This window comes from Pelobates fuscus, chromosome 1 (assembly GCF_036172605.1).
Source record: "Pelobates fuscus isolate aPelFus1 chromosome 1, aPelFus1.pri, whole genome shotgun sequence".
Lineage (NCBI taxonomy): Eukaryota > Metazoa > Chordata > Amphibia > Anura > Pelobatidae > Pelobates > Pelobates fuscus.
The window spans coordinates 399,924,190-399,938,110 of record NC_086317.1 but is presented as its reverse complement, the minus strand read 5'-3'; the positions used below and the strand labels follow the sequence as shown (position 1 = coordinate 399,938,110).

At 42.1% G+C, this 13,921-nt stretch overlaps 1 pseudogene; it reads right to left on the bottom strand.

Moving 5' to 3' along the window:
- Positions 1 to 976: 976 nt before the first annotated feature.
- LOC134568946 (glycoprotein-N-acetylgalactosamine 3-beta-galactosyltransferase 1-A-like) lies at positions 977 to 13,658 on the bottom strand (annotated as a pseudogene).
- Positions 13,659 to 13,921: the final 263 nt, after the last annotated feature.

The window sequence follows — 13,921 nt, the reverse complement described above, 5'->3', positions numbered from 1 at the left end:
TAATAAGAGCTTCCAAATCACACACAGAAAAGAGAATAGCATAGTCAGTAAAAAAAAAGGGGACAAAACATTTTTTAGATACATAAATGAGAAAAGGAAAGTAAAACAAGGATTAGTTAGATTAAAAACAAAAGAGAGATGGTATGTAGAAGAGGATAAAGGTCTAGCTGACTGCCTCAATAATTATCTTTGTTCAATATTCACAAATGCAAATGAAGAAAAGGGACCTAAGTTAGGAAAAAAGACAAATTAGTCATTTGTTACATGTGAGTTTACAGAGGAAGAGGTTCTATTTTAACTGTCAAAAGTAAAGACAAATAAGTCAATGGGATCTGATGGAATACACCCAAAGTTATCAAAAGAGCTAGTGGTGTACTAGCAAAACTATTAACTGTTTTATTTAACCAATCATTGTTAACAGGAGTAGTCCCAGAAGATTGGAAGTTAGCGAATGTTGTGCCCATTCACAAGAAAAGTAATAGGGAGGAGTCGGGCAACTATAGGCCAGTAAGCCTTACTTCAGTAGTGGGGAAAGTGATGGAAACCATGTTAAAGGATAGGATTGTTGAATATCTAAAAACACATGGATTTCAAGATCAGAGGCAACATGGGTTTACTTCAGGGAGATCATGCCAAACTAATCTTATTGATTTTTTTTGATTGGGTAACTAAAATTATAGATCAGGGTGGTGCAGTAGACATTGCTTACCTAGATTTCAGTAAGGCTTTTGACACTGTTGCAAATAGAAGGCTTATCAATAAACTGCAATCTTTGAGTTTGGATTCCAATATTGTTGAATGGGTAAGGCAGTGGCTGAGTGACAGGCAACAGAGGGTTGTAGTCAATGGAGTATATTCGAAGCTTGGGCTTGTCACCAGTGGGGTACCTCAGGGATCTGTACTTGGACCCATTCTCTTTAATATTTGTATTAGTGATATTGCAGAAGGTCTTGATGGTAAGGTAAGCCTTTTTGCTGATGATACTAAGATATGTAACAGGGTTGATGTTCCAGGAGGGATAAGCCAAATGGCAAATGATTTAGGTAAACTAGAAAAATGGTCAGAGTTGTGGCAACTGACATTTAATGTGGATAAGTGCAAGATAATGCATCTTGGATGTAAAAACCCAAGGGCAGAGTGCAGAATATTTGATAGAGTCCTAACCTCAACATCTGAGGATTTAGGGGTGATTAGTTCTGATGACTTAAAGGTAGGCAGACAATGTAATAGAGCAGCAGGAAATGCTAGCAGAATGCTTGGTTGTATAGGGAGAGGTATTAGCAGTAGAAAGAGGGAAGTGCTCATGCCATGGTACAGAACACTGGTGAGACCTCACTTGGAGTACTGTACACAGTACTGGAGACCATATCTTCAGAAGGATATTGATACCTTAGAGAGAGTTCAAAGAAGGGCTACTAAACTGGTTCATGGATTGCAGGATAAAACTTACCAGGAAAGGTTAAAGGATCTTAACATGTATAGCTTGGAGGAAAGATGAGACAGAGGGATATGATAGAAACATTTAAATACATAAAGGGAATCAACACAGTAAAGGAGGAGACTATATTTAATATCAGGAAGTATTACTTTACTGAGAGGGTAGTGGATGCATGGAATAGCCTTCCAGCTGAAGTGGTAGAGGTTAACACAGTAAAGGAGTTTAAGCATGAGTGGGATAGGCATAAGGCTATCCTAACTATAAGAAAGGCCAGGGACTAATGAAAGTATTTAGAAAACTGGGCAGACTAGATGGGCCGAATGGTTCTTATCTGCCATCACATTCTATGTTTCTATGTTTCTATGTTAAGGAGGAGTTGGGCAACTATAGGCCAGTAAGCCTTACTTCAGTAGTGGGGAAAGTGATGGAAACCATGTTAAACTATAGGATTGAATATATAGTATATATGAATATAGGTTGAATATCTAAAATCACATGGATTTCAAGATCGGAGACAACATGGGTTTATTTCAGCGAGATTATGCCAAACTGATCTTATTGATTTTTTTGATTGGGTAACTAAAATAAGAGATCAGGGTGGTGCAGTAAACATTGCCTATCTAGATTTCAGTAAGGCGTTTGACACTGTTGCACATAGAAGGCTTATCAATAAACTGCAATCTTTAAATTTGGATTCAATATTGTTGAATAGGTTAGGCAGCAGCTGAGTGGCAGGCAACAGAGGGTTGTAGTCAATGGAATATATTTGCAAAAACATAATATTCAATAATATAATTTTTCAGTTGTAGAGTAAAATCTTTTTGATCCAAGGATAAATCTGACTGCCATTCTGGGGTAAAGATGGATTTTTTTCCTAGTTTGTTGCAAAATTGGACGTGCTTCAAACTGGGTCTTTTGGTTTCTTTTGAATCAACAGCAAAAAACAGATGTGAAAAAGGTTAAACTCGATGGACGCATGTCTCTTTTCAGCCTATGTAACTATGTGACAGTCAGACACTGTGTATATGCAATAACACAAATATTTTTGAAGAATGGGAACCAGATTGTTATGAAGTGGGCATATTGTCACCAGTAGACCACCAGGGGCTAGATTGTCACAGAAGTTTCACCAGTGTCCAGAGTAATCCTCATCAAAGCCTGCTTTTAGAGTGTGTATTAACTCCTGTGACCTGCATTGCTGATAATGAATATTAAAAGTTAGAAAAGTAAGCACTTGCAATTCTGGCTTTAGTTGCTAAAATATAGACCAAAATTGCCGATTTGGGTTAAATTTGCCAAACAGATAATTTGTTACCTTAATTTCCCAAGTCTATTATCAGTTAACCACAACTAGCTGTGTTTAGGTCTGTTCATTAATCTAGTAGTTGTTTTGCATTTTCTGGTAATGGCGGCTGGTAGCGATATTGGTATCCGTAAGGCCTAAGGTGATAGGTAAAATATTCCAAAGTGTGCATTAATTTTTTTTTATCATTCAAGGTCTATTAGCTTCATTGGTGTGTACATCAGAAAGGCATATATGTGCGTCAAAGATAATGTAACAAGATAACATCATAGTATAACATCGTACTTAACGGCATAGTAGTGAAAGGCAGGTAAATAATAGGTAGCTCTACAGTTACATGGTAGGTTGGCTGGTCGATGGTAGCGCAAAGCAAAACATTCTCTTATTTAAACATGTCAATATAACTCCGAACCCTGCAGTGTCTGTCAAACACCAACAGCCTAAATCGGCCTCAGCAAGCACAGCCTCTAGGTTTAGTGATACGATATTAAAATGAAAACAATATTAAAATTAAAGTTAACAATTAAATGAAAAGATAAATGTCCAGACTCTCCATGGAGTCAGGAATAGGGTGGAGGGATTACGTGGAGGCGTGAGCTGCGGAGTATATTTATCTCCGTGCTCCCTTGGGTCTGGTTCAATGCACGTGTCTCCGGGCGTTTTATCACGCCAAAGTAAAAGTGGGGTAGGTTGAACAAGGCTAGTGTCTGATTGTTATGTATAGTCGACTTATGCCTCAGTGTGCACCTCAATTGATGGTAGCTAGGTAACAGAGCAAGAATATATACGTAATAGTTAGAAAGTAATCCACAGTAGATATAAACTTTACTGTACTGCGTGATCAAGCTATGTCTATCTAAGCCTGTGATTGTGCTGTCGGCACAGTGAAACTTATGCGCTTTGTCCCCTGTGGGTTGCGCCTGGACAATTAAAGTGATGCTATCGGTCTGTAGCGTATGGTGTAAATATGCTTGCCACATGCAATATAGGTGAAGGTATGTATATATTATTCAGCTGTAGCTCAGAGGAGCTCTGTAGTTTACGTTGCACATTCATTTATTTTTTTTGTAATAACTATATGATTCCTTTAAGGGCAATGTGATCAAAAAACATAAGTTTTTACACTGAATTATAACACTTAAATACATCAATTTCGGCATGGGCAATGGTATGCCTTTCTCAACATCTCGGTATCTATTCCGTGGGTGCATGCTGCAAGGGTTAGGGTCTTATATTTGTATAATACGTTGAGAGAAAAAAAAAAAGAGAAAAAAGGCATAATTATGACATTATAAACCGTAATTACAGCAACTTCACCCTGGACAATGGTATGCTATACTCCACATCTGGATATCTATTCTGTAAGCGGTAATAAATGGCGCGGAACTAAAGCCTGCTGGGGCAGTGTAACATATAAAGCAAATTTGTTTTTAAGCTGAGTTATGGACACGAGTATATTCATCATATAGCATATCCATATGTGCAGTATGTGGAAAGGAACAGATAAAAAAATAATATTGTTAACTATATGTTGTCCTGAATGGCAGTCCGAGGGAGGTCTCACATGTCTCTGCTAGAGTAGAGTCCCCGGGTCGCCGAGCCTCCTTCCGTCTTCTCCACCTTGACCCCAGCCCACCGGCTGGGTCCTTCGTGGTGCCGTGGGCACTCAGGAGCTGAGACTGTCCACTGGACCCCACCACAAAGTCCGCAGCCCGCCCGTCCCCTGCACCTCCCCAGCACCACGTTGTTCCCTATGGTGTGTGCACTCCCATGTCTCTCCCGGTGCCGGCCTCACACTTGGAGTTGGTACACGACCCCCACAGCAACCGGTCCGCCACAAGGACAGCGCACTCCCGCCCCACAGGGCTCACGGCAGCAGGGACATGGCTCTCTGGGGACCCCCATACCCAGAGACCGGTGCACTCACTACTCCAGTGGACGTGGGAACAGCGCGGAGGTTCCGTCCGGCGCTCTGCTTCGCCTGAGCCTGCACGAGCCGTCCATGTCAGTCACCCACGTTAAGTTCACTGCTCAGCTTCTCCTTCTGGGTCTCCATAAGCTCACGTGTCACTTCAGTCTCGTCCTGGGTGCTTCCTCTTTTACTGTGCACCTTCTCCACTGTATCAGCCTCCACAACTGCTGGCCGGCTGTTTCGCATGCAGCCGTAGCCAGTGTAGGCGGTCAGCATACATCCAAGACGGGGGCCGCCGCCATGTGGCCGGGATAACCCCCGCCGGGCATGGGGAGGGGAGCGGGGCCGTACCCCGGGCCTGGTGTTGCTTCATGTCGGAGTGCCTCATTTGTGTGGGCGTCTCATCAAAGCGCGGTCCCATGGCACATGTGTCTGCCACATGCGTTGAGAATCTCGGCTGCTTGTTGGCCGGGGATGACCGCCTCTGCTCACCCGGTAAGCGAGGGACTTTGTACGGGTAGCTGGTGGTAGCTGGGGCCACCCCCATTCAGTGGTATCTGAGGATGTGCCCTTAAAGTGGTCTGGACCTGCATTTTGTGCCATTTTCACAGGTTCTGAGCTGGAGCCTATGCATATGGCTTCCAGTCAGCCCGGCGGCCGGGCCCCGCCCCCGTGTGCATTAATTTACCATTCACAAATGAGATAGCCAAATCTGAGCAGCATTGGGCACTCTGTAAAAAAATACAAGAAAACAAGGTTTGATTTTTCATATTTATTTGCAGCTAATATCAATTTGAAGGACAAAGTAACAATAATACAGTATAGGGTGTATTATTGTTTAAAATTTTTAAAATGCTTTCACTTTGTTTTAAAATAGCCTGGAAAAAACTATAAAGTAGATACAGAGTGTTTACTGTTTCTTATATAGTGATCTTATACAAAGAAATGTACCATGTTTGGCAGCGGTGTTAGTTAGTCATCAATAAGTAAATAGATGTAATACAATTAAACTTAATGTACTCTGTGATTGTGTCATCTGTCTGTTTATTCATCCATTCATTAATTCATCCATCCATCTTCCCTTTGTGGGATGCATAAACAGAGCAAGCCCTCCTTCTATGTTTACCCTGCCTCTCCCACAGCATTCTGTATAAATGTTATTACTAAATGAAGCTGTGAATGAATTACTTCATTACATTTGATTAGCATGTACTTTAATGCAATGCTATATATAGTGTTGTTAATGATTGCCATATGCTCTAGGTGTGTCTGGTATGCCAATGCACAACCTAATATAGTGTCTTGTTATATATCTCTATGGTAGTCTATTGAAATAAAAAATAAAATTATGAAAAGCGATTACAAGGTGAGTATATATAGTTATCATAATGGGAAATGTTTTGTAGTTTGTTTACGTTTGTATAATTTAGTATACTGTACAAGTATAAAGTATATTGTAGGGAGTATGATTTCAGAATGGAGGTTTATGGTTGTTTATGTATGGCCAGCTCTAGAACAGCAAGTACTTAGTTGGAGATGTATGGTTGTATTTAGCATTCTATAAAATAAAGTATTTATTTGGTTTTATGTTCTCTCTGATCACCTGACTCTGTTGTAGTTTTTTGTTCTGTTGTGCTCTAAATCCTGTTTTACCAGTAAAGTTCAAAACGTAGCGTTCATTTTTAACCGGAAGGAAAGAAGGAAAGAAGGTGCACAACTGGACTGGCAGACCCAATACATAAATGGAAAAAGCAATGTGATCCAGTCACTCAAGGTACAAAAGGTAGCAGATTTATTTGGAAAATCAGAACATTAACAGCAATGTTTTGACCTGCAATGAGGCCTTTATCAAGCGAACACCACACTAACACAATCCATATATGTACGGCACACCATTAACCATAAATAAAAGTGAAATTGCAAACACATTTACTTAATTAATTGTATAAACTGCATCTATATCCCATTGGTTGAACCTTATAGTCAAAAATCAAACTAACAAGTGACAAACATGTCACTTAAAGATGAATCCACTTAACCCCTTAAGGAAGGAAGGCAATTGTACACGTTGTAATCAAAACAAAACCATAATTTCCCTCTTTCATAGTAAATACACCCACATTTATTATATATTATTATTTTGTTTAGGACAAACAGGGTTTCATTTTGCATCAGGCATTAGTTAGAAGACTAGTTTCACTCTAATATCATAAGGAATGAAGGGAAAGGGTTTAGTCTATTTTTTCTTTCTTTTATACATACTACTATCTGATGTATATTTATCTATTAATTTTTTAAGCAGCTGCGACCCCTGCGACCGGAGTGTGCATGCCAGTGGCCATAAGCACATTTAATAACAAAAAAGAGAATGATTACTGACATTTCGGCTCTACATTCGGTAGTCACATCCAGCATTAATTAATTCATCCCATCCGAAGAATTTTCTCTCCAGTATACTGTGACAAACGCTCCTTCCCATGAACATTTGCCACGGACTCCTGGAGGAGTGTGGAAGCTGGCCTCCTGCCCACTGACTATGGTCCAGGTCTGGGAAACCGTTTGGTAGTTACCCTGCCCAGCCGCCATTAGCAGCTTTCCCTGGTTCGGCACTTTCCTTTCATGCGAATAGAACCGAACGCTAGCTCTCTGACGGCCGTTTGAACCAAACCCACTAATAGTCCTCAGAGGTACTTAGCCGTGACTGCTATGGAACTAATTTTGGCATGAGGACTTCGTGGGTTCCCGGTCACCTCAGCAGGACTTACCCGCGAATGTTATTGAACTGTTTTCAGCATGAGGTGACCGTGCGGTTCACAGAAAACTTGGTTTGCGGTTTTGAACCACTTGAAATCCGCCAGGAGAGCACCTTTTGGAGGGAAGGTGCCGGAGACTAAGGGGAACAAATGCTACCTAACAGACAGGCAGATCATGCCGTATTGCGGCCGCAGGAGCTCTCGAAAGGTGACCAGGAAAAGCATCAAACGCCCTGGAACTATTTTGGGCATTGTACTACGTGTGCGGCTGGTCAGAAGAAACTCTCTGTTGGCTACAAACAAAACGAGATTAGTCGTGGGACCTATCATTTTGTCTTTGGATAGAGGGACCTCTAGTCTGGAAAACAGAGCCTGGTTCTATCATTAAGAAGTCATCTAGGTAGTAAATTACTTCTGGGCATCTACAGATGTTAAGGTCTGTAGATGCCCAGAAGTAATTTACTACCTAGATGACTTCTTAATGATAGAACCAGGCTCTGTTTTCCAGACTAGAGGTCCCTCTATCCAAAGACAAAATGATAGGTCCCACGACTAATCTCGTTTTGTTTGGCAGATGACTGCATTCTTTGTAAACTCAATCCAGTCTCCCTGATGAAAGGAAATATGGCAGGAATTAGACAGATTCATATTGGTAGGTTCATGCACACGCAAAGACCTTCAGTCTCTCCCTGGTTCTCTAAACTATGCCAAGCATATGATTCCACAAGAACATTCATTGATTTCCAGGCTATTCTGTCTTTTGCCCAATCTTCTTGATGACAATAGTATAGTCACTTTAGACATAAAAGCTCAAGCTAGTAAGGTAAAGGAAACCACACTCACCAGGTTGCCAGAGTGCACCGGATCCAGGGATTTTAAAACACCATGCAAATTATATGAAATAAAGCAGTGTTTCAGGCACTCAAGGTGATTGCCAAAATGACAGTTTTATTGGAGCAAACAAGCAGCAGCATTTCAACTTGACTGGGTCTTTGTCAAGCTTGACATAAACACGCTCGGGTCAAAACGTTGCTGCTTGTTTGCTCCAATAAAACTCCCTTTTTGGCTATCACCTTGAGTGCCTGAACCACTACTTTATTTCATAAAATCTCAAGCTGACTTAGTAATGTGGCATGAGTCCATAAACAACTGGAATGACGAGTCAATGTTCATTCCCCCCTTAACAAATCAATCCCCGTAATTTGGAAAGATGCTACAGTCCATTCTGGATATGCAGTGTGATAAAGTGAAGGCAGAAAGGCATATAACATTTAACCCCACGGGGAGTATGAGTTGTATGTGTTGTATGCAACACAAACCAAAGTTTAGTCATGGGCCCCTGGGGTGGAGCATTTGGAGAGCAGGGTGGGCCAATGCTCCACTCCTCAGTTTACTTACAACTGGGAGAAATAAGTTCCAGGCCAGAGTTTTGAACTGTCTCCAACCCACTGCTCAGCTGCAGAAAGTCAGCTGCAGCTGTGGGAATAAACCTCTCCCTGCTAGGCAGGAACAGGGGGACTTGTTTTCCTCCCTGGAAGCAGGTAGGAGAGACTCTGTTCTCTCCTGTGAGAGAGACAAGAGTCAAGGCTGGCTTGGAGCACTGGGAGTGCAGAAGGAAAGCAGTCAAGGCTGGCTTGGAGCACTGGGAGTGCAGGAAGAGAGCAGTCAAGGTGACTGAGTGCTGGAGTGCAGAGTGTTGGTAGCTAATAAGGTTGGTGAAGCCTATGATACGTTTTTGTTAGTTTAACCCATGATAGAGAGGGACATTGAAAGTCAGTCAGTGCTCAGACGAGCTAGGTTTTTGTTTAAAGGGAAACCTGTTACATATGTTTCTTTAGTTGTGTTGCTGTGGATTTACCAATAAAGTGCCTAGATTTAAGTTATTTCAAAGGTCTGTGCATGTTTGTACCCAAGAGGACCGTGCTAACTACAAACAAGGATCACAATATGGTGGAGAATGCGGGCACTGTAGCACATTGATGGTCTGTGGGTGTGCCAGTCAACAGTTAGTCTGCTTATTGAGTACTTTTATTTTGGCAGACCTGTTAAACAAATAAGTAGCACTGTAACTTTAGACTGTTACCTGCTTGGTGCTATAGAGGAGGACCTGCTGAAGGCTCTGGTTCAGGCAACTGCTGTACAACAAGACACCAACCATTTACTGGCTGCACATATTAAGAACCTGAGGGACGCTCAGCAGGAGAATAGAGCTGCCCTTACTAAGGTTTTGCAGATTGCCCCCTGCAGGGAGCGTGGGGACAATGGACCCCGTAACCAATCTACTGGCAACCTGCATAAGATGACAGAGGCAGTAAAATAAGTTTTCAGCAAGCTGAAAAGCATGGAGGCAGCAAAGCATGATGTTGAGAAACACACAGAAGAGAGAGAACAGGAATTAGAAGGCAAGAAGGATAAAATTGAGCCTGAAAGTAGTGATATTGTGGAAGAGGGTGAAAAGCCAGCTGGATCCTCCAAGGACCAAAAAGCAAAAAAGGTAGTAAAGACACCAGCGAAACTAAAGGAAAAGGCAGAATTGTCAAGAGACAGTGATGGTGACACTGATGACATGAGCCAAAGTAAGAAAGGACAGAAGAAGAATCACACACAGTCAAACACTCACCTTCTGGGGTCCAGTGTGGGGCAGCGACTCACTCCTCCAGCGCGCCGTTTAGTATGCCGGGGACGGAATGACATCATATTCCGGCTCCCAGCATTACAGAGGGCGCGCGAGGGAGGAATGAGAGGCTGCAAGAACAGCCTCCCTCGCCGCCTTCCTGCTCTATCCCCCTCTCCTCCTCACCGGCATTTGATGGCAGAGCAGGCACCTGCAATCAAGGTGAGAAGGTGCCTGCTGTGCCATACTGTGACAGGGAGGATCGGCCCGGCGCTGGGGGTGGCCCAAGAGCTGCTCTCCAAGCGCTGCGGCCCCAGACAGGTCGAGCCCACCAGGAATCATCCTGGTCAGCGCCCCCAGCATGCTGGCACCCTAGGTGAATGCCTAGTTCGCCTAACCATGGCGCCGGCCCTGTCAGTCTATTAAATACATATACAGAATGTGAGTATTTACCCCTCACACCTGTCTTTGTCACCCCTAGTATCTCAATATCACTCTACTTCCTTCTCTCCACACCCCCCACACCCGAGCTGTACCTCTGTCTAAATAAACATTTATTAACTTCTTCCTCCTAAATCCTCCCTTTTATTTCTGCTCTAACTTACCTCTTCCTTGTGTCTCTTGACTCTTTCTCTCCTCCAGCCCCCGAGCAGCATGCTTCTGTTGTAATCACAGCAGTAACTATTCCTCTTGCAGGCAGCCCCTCCCAACAGAGGGAGAAAGAGGATGGAATGTAATATCACTCCTTAATCCCTCCTCTTATTTCACACTAAGAACTCCTCCCAGCAAACAGAAAGCAAGACCTGGTAGGGAGACTAGTGCTGCCAGGTCTTGATCTGTAATGGGAAAGGGAGGGGGGGGGGCAACACCTCGCCGGTCAGGGAGATCTTTTGCTCTCCCTGCCGGCTTGTTCAGCAGCAGGTTCTCCTCTGCGGTGCCCCCAGTGAGCTGGCGCCCTAGGTCACTGCCTAGGTGGCCTAATGGAAGCGCAGGCTCTGACTAAATCAAGTATTGACACACAGAAAACGATTGGCACAGACAGCCTTATCCGACGCCTGGAAAACTTACAATAGAGCACCGAGAATTAAAGGTTTATCTCTGACTTCCTTTTCCTTAGATACCTTCATCGATTCACCTCCTTTCCATAGATTCATGGTAACATTCGCTGCCTTTTGCCACCTTAATTTAAAATTAACTTACAACACTATTAAACTCTACATAACTTTAATTCAACATTACTTACTAACTAACTTTCCTAGTCCGAAACCTTTCATGCTTACATACCCCATTCAAACATTCAACGCCCATAATAATTCAGTAATAAAAGCAGCCATATATATTGCATTTTATGGTTTTCTACTATGGAATCATTGTCAGGCCAAGCACATTGCAATTTCATTAACATCACAGATCATTACGTACCTATAGTAAGACACACAAAAACAAAAAAAAACATATCCCACAGATAACGACTGACAAACGATTGCAAGTCATCCAAGCAATTCACTACATGAGGTTGGTTGCTGATGAGTTGCATTAATAACGAAACAGCTGTCCATGAGTGGTTCACTGGCTCTGCTCCTCTTCCTGAAATGTGTTTCAAAGCTGTTGTATACAGCAGACACATACTCCAAGGAATCCATGTATAAAGTGGAATTGAGGCAAAAATGTGGTTCTTGTTGCGCTCATTTGCATATGCCTAGCCCGAATCCCTTGCAGTAGTGAGAGCACTGTTAAAGTAAGATTTCTCTGGGAAAAGCAAGTCCTATGGCTTGACTGGTGTGTATTTGTGTTTAGCAATGTATTAACTATCTACTTACTTCAGGTGGAAGGGGTTTTTATCCACACTCTTTTACCCACCACAAATCTTTTGAGATATATATATATTGTGACAAAAGTACTCCTTTCCCTTGGTACCTTGTCCTGGGATTGGGATGTTACACACAGTCTTTTCAGGCTTTAGAGACACTTCACACGCTGGATGAGGTAAATTGACTTGCTCTTTTATTGAGGTTCCAAAATAAATGCACAGTAAGGTATAAAGGTAACAAAAATATATAAAACAAAAGCCTTGCTCTTCTGAGCACTAACTAAACAAAATAATCAGCTAACTGGGTTGGATGGCTTGTCCATTTCCCAACATAAACATAAACAACCTTACTGTTTCAGGGTTTTCAGCTCTCTGTTTCCACTCACAGAAACCAAACACAATCTCCCTCCTTCCTTGGCAGGGGAGTACTTAATAGCACTGGTAATTGACAATCCTTTTCAGGTGAGTTAGATTAGGATTCAAACTCTGGAACTGGACTTCTCACCTGTAGGTTACAAGCAACTTCCAAAATGTGGAGTGGAGCACTGGCCCACCCTACTCTCCAGGTGCTCCACCCCAGGGCCCAAATATACACATATTTAAAGTGCAACATTCATTATAACATAACACATTTCCCTGGGGCTAATTACTCAAAGTAAGAACCTTGCAAAATCTGGGGAGGTATATAGGTTCCTTCCAGCACAATTCCTTGCTTTCGGTCACAATATATACCAACCAGACATTGTGGTGGTAGACAAGGAACGAAAGACTGCAGTCGTGGTGGATGTGGCAATACCAAGTGATTATAACATCAGGAAGAAGGAACATGAGAAGGTGGACAAATATCAAGGCCTGAAAGAAGAACTAGAAAGGATATGGAAAGTGAAGACAGTAGTAGTCCCTGTTGTGATAGGAGCACTCGGGGCTATGACTCCCAAGTTGAGGAGTGGCTTCAAAGGATTCCAGGTGGAACATCTGAGATCGCGGTCTAGAAGAGTGCAAATACTGGTAGAGGACCTGAGAATGAGGAATAAACATACCACCCAGGAGGGGTGAGAAAATAATTTTTTTTTAAAAATATAAATTATATATTATATATAATATATATTATATATGAGAGAGAGAGAATATCAGAAAAAATTACTGAAATAATACAATTAGTATTACTATAATTAATACTAGTAAATTAGATAACTTAAGTTACTTGCCTCAACAATAGGGTAGAGACAATATGTCCAGTACCAATTTCTTTTTGTAAAGTGCTGTGTTATTTGATGCTGTGGTGTAAATGGATGGAAGGTCTCTCAGCTATTACTCCCATTTTCTCCATACACTGGCCCAGAGCTAGATCCTCAAAGGAAGTTGTGTGTGTGCAGTTCCCTTTATTAAATTCTTCCACAAATCAATTAAGGGCTTCTTTGCTGAGCACATAACCAGCTCCTCCACTCATGTAGCCTTGCTTGGCAAAGGGTTTGAAACGTTTGCCAAAGTAGATTGGCTGATTAGAGGAATAATTTGACAGCATCCAACGTAAATTTTGCAGCACTACATATGTGTCATCATCTCCTTTGAGGAACCAGTCAGCTTGGTCATAGTTGTGCTTGTGCATATACCAAAAAGCTTGGATTGTCTTCCAGTACAACTGATCCCTTCCTTCCTTGGTTCCCAAACCAATTTTTGGGAAACTCTCATTGCTGACAGAACTCATAAACAGAGTTGTATTACAATGACGAGTCCAGGAATGCTTCAAATGTATAGTTTTGATATCCAAATTGACAGGTGCAGTCATTATCCAGCAGAGCACTCTGACCTTATGTGAAAGATTATTACTCAGGAGGTTACCAGAATCTAAAACAACACAAAGATATACAAGCAATTTGTTTTGGTGAAAACATGGCAATAGAGCAGCAGGAAATGCTAGCAGAATGCTTGGTTGTATAGGGAGAGGTATTAGCAGTAGAAAGAGGGAAGTGCTCATGCCATTGTACAGAACACTGGTGAGACCTCACTTGGAGTACTGTACACAGTACTGGAGACCATATCTTCAGAAGGATATTGATACCTTAGAGAGAGTTCAAAGAAGGGCTACTA